The sequence below is a fragment of the Xylocopa sonorina genome, unplaced genomic scaffold (genome assembly GCF_050948175.1).
Source record: "Xylocopa sonorina isolate GNS202 unplaced genomic scaffold, iyXylSono1_principal scaffold0122, whole genome shotgun sequence".
NCBI lineage: Eukaryota > Metazoa > Arthropoda > Insecta > Hymenoptera > Apidae > Xylocopa > Xylocopa sonorina.
Genome location: NW_027490193.1, coordinates 507112 through 511302, shown reverse-complemented (window position 1 = coordinate 511302; position 4191 = coordinate 507112).

The window sequence follows — 4191 nt, the reverse complement described above, 5'->3', positions numbered from 1 at the left end:
TATTTCCTAGCATGGAAGTGTCGCATTTACTTTCTTGTGATGTGAGTACGAGGTATACATGACACTTCGCAATGAATATTATATCTTATCATGAAACATAGAAGAGAGATGCGATATCGCGTTTTAAGAAGCATTAGAACTCTATGGCCTCGACGCGGAGACATCTGCAAACGCTATTTCCTAGCATGGAAGTGTCGCACTTACATTCTTTTGAAGTGAATACGATGTATACATGACACTTCGCAATGAATATTATATCATATCACGAAACATATAAATGAGGTGTCATATCGCGATTGAAGTAGCAATAGAACGCTATTGCTACGATACGTAGACATCTGCAAACGCTATTTCCTAGCAAGCAATAGTCGCATTTACATTCTTTTGATGTGAATACAAGGTATACATGACCATTCGCAATGAATATTCTTTCTTATCGTGAAACATAAAAATGAGATGCGATATCGCGATTTAAGAAGCTTTGGAACTCTATTGCTTCGATACGTAGATATCTGCAAACACTATTTCCTAGCAAGGAACTGTCGCATTCACATTCTTTTGAAAGGAATACGAGGTATACATGACACTTCGCAATGAATATTATATCTTATCATGAAACATAGAAATGAGATGCGATATGGCGATCTAAGAAGCATTAGAACTCTATTGGTTCGATACGTAGACATCTGCTAACGCTACTTCCTAGCAAGGATGTGTCGCATTTACATTCTTTTGAAGTGAATACGAGGTATACATGAAACTTCGCAATGAATATTATATATTATCATGAAACATAGAAATGAGATGCGATATGGCGATTTATGAAGCATTAGATGTCTATTGCTTCGATACGTAGACATCCGCAAACGCTATTTCCTAGCAAGGAAGTGTCGCATTTACATCCACTTTAAGTGTATGCGAGGTATACATGACACTTCGCAATGAATATTATATATTATCATGAAACATAGAAATGCGAGGCGATATCGCGATTTAAGAAGCATTAGATCCGTATTGCTTCGATACGTAGACAACTGCAAGCGCTACTTCCTAGCAAGGAAGTGTCGCATTTACATTCCTTTGAAAGGAATACGAGGTATACATGACACTTCGCAATGAATATTATATCTTATCATGAAACATAGAAATCAGATGCGATATGGCGACATATGAAGCATTAGATGTCTATTGCTTCGATACGTAGACATCTGCAAACGCTATTTCCTAGCAAGGAAGTGTCGCATTTACATCCATTTTAAGTGTATGCGAGGTATACATGACACTTCGCAATGAATATTATATATTATCATGAAACATAGAAATGCGAAGCGATATCGCGATTTAAGAAGCATTAGATCCGTATTGCTTCGATACGTAGACAACTGCAAACGCTACTTCCTAGCAAGGAAGTGTCGCGTTTACATTCTTTTGAAGTGAATACGAGGTATTCATAACACTGCACAATGAATATTATATTTTATCATGAAACATAGAAATGAGATGCGATATCGCGATATAAGAAGCATTAGAACTCTATTGATTCGATACGTAGACATCTGCAAATGCTATTGCCTAGCAAGGAAGTGTCGCATTTACATTCTTTTGAAGTGAATACGAAATATTCATAACACTGCACAATGATTATTATATCTTATCGTGAAACATAAAACTGAGATGCGATATCGCGATTTAAGAAGCTATGGAACTCTATTGCTTCGATACGTAGATATCTGCGAACACTATTTCCAAGCAAGGAACTGTCGCATTCACATTCTTTTGAAAGGAATACGAGGTATACATGACACTTCGCAATGAATATTATATCTTATCATGAAACATAGAAATGAGATGCGATATCGCGATTTAAGGATCATTAGAACACTATTGCTTCGATACGTAGGCATCTGCAAACGCTACTTCCAAGCAAGGACATGTCGCATTTACATTCTTTTGAAGCGAATACGAGGTATACATAAGACCCCACAATGAATATTATATCTTATCATGAAACATAGAAATGGGATGCGATATCGCGAATTAGAAGGTTTTAGAACCCTATTGCTTCGATACGTAGACATCTGCAAACGCTACTTCCTAGCAAGGAAGTGTCGCATTTACATTCCTTTGAAAGGAATACGAGGTATACATGACACTTCGCAATGGATATTATATCTTATCATGAAACGTAGATATTAGATACGATATGACGATTTAAGAAGCATAAGAAAACTATTGCTTCGATACGTAGACATCTGCAAACGATATTTCCAAGCAAGGAAGTGTCGCGTTTACATTCTTTTGAAGTGAATACGAAATATTCATAACACTGCACAATGATTATTATATCTTATCGTGAAACATAAAACTGAGATGCGATATCGCGATTTAAGAAGCTATGGAACTCTATTGCTTCGATACGTAGATATCTGCAAACACTATTTCCAAGCAAGGAACTGTCGCATTCACATTCTTTTGAAAGGAATACGAGGCATACATGACACTTCGCAATGAATATTATATCTTATCATGAAACATAGAAATGAGATGCGATATCGCGATTTAAGGATCATTAGAACACTATTGCTTCGATACGTAGGCATCTGCAAACGCTACTTCCAAGCAAGGACGTGTCGCATTTACATTCTTTTGAAGCGAATACGAGGTATACATAAGACTCCACAATGAATATTATATCTTATCATGAAACATAGAAATGGGATGCGATATCGCGAATTAGAAGGTTTTAGAACTCTATTGCTTCGATACGTAGACATCTGCAAACGCTATTTCCTAGCAAGGAAGTGTCGCATTTATATTCTTTTGAAGTGAATACGAGGTATACATAACACTCCACAATGATATTATATATTACCATGAAGCATAGTAGTGAGTAGCGATATCGTGTTTTGAGAAGCATTAGAACTCTAATGCCACGATACGTAGACATCTGCAAACGCTATTTCCTAGCGAGGAAGTGTCGCATTTACATCCATTTGAAGTATAGACGAGATATACACAACACTGCACAATGAATATTATATCTTATCATGAAACATTGAAATCAGATGCGATATGGCGATTTAAGAAGCATTAGAACTCTAATGCCACGATACGTAGACATCTGCAAATGCTACTTCCTAGCAAGGAAGTGTCGCATTTACATTCTTTGAAAGGAATACGAGGTATACATGACACTTCGCAATGAATATTATATCTTATCATGAAACATAGAAATGAGATGCGATATGGCGATTTATGAAGCATTAGATGTCTATTGCTTCGATACGTAGACATCTGCAAACGCTATTTCCTAGCAAGGAAGTGTCGCATTTACATCCATTTTAAGTGTATGCGAGGTATACATGACACTTCGCAATGAATATTATATATTATCATGAAACATAGAAATGCGATGCGATATCGCGATATAAGAAGCATTAGAACTCTATTGATTCGATACGTAGACATCTGCAAATGCTATTGCCTAGCAAGGAAGTGTCGCATTTACATTCTTTTGAAATGAATACGAAATATTCATAACACTGCACAATGATTATTATATCTTATCGTGAATCATAAAAATGAGATGCGATATCGCGATTTAAGAAGCTTTGGAACTCTATTGCTTCGATACGTAGATATCAGCAAACACTATTTCCTAGCAAGGAACTGTCGCATTTACATTCCTTTGAAAGGAATACGAGGTATAAATGACACTTCGCAATGAATATTATATCTTATCATGAAACATAGAAATGAGATGCGATATGGCGATCTAAGAAGCATAAGAACTCTATTAGTTCGATACGTAGACATCTGCAAACGCTACTTCCTAGCAAGGAAGTGTCGCATTTACATTCTATTGAAGTGTATACGAGGTATTCATAACACTGCACAATGAATATTATATCTTATCATGAAGCATAGAAATGAGATGCGATATCGCGATTTAAGAAGCTTTAGAACTTTATTGCTTCAATACGTAGACATCTGCAAACACTATTTCCTAGCAAGGAACTGTCGCATTTACATTCCTTTGAAAGGAATACGAGGTATACATGACACTTCCCAATGAATATTATATCTTATCATGAAACATAGAAATGCGATGCGATATGGCGATCTAAAAAGCATTATAACTCTATTGCTTCGACACGTAGACATCTGCAAACACTATATCCCAGCAAGGAA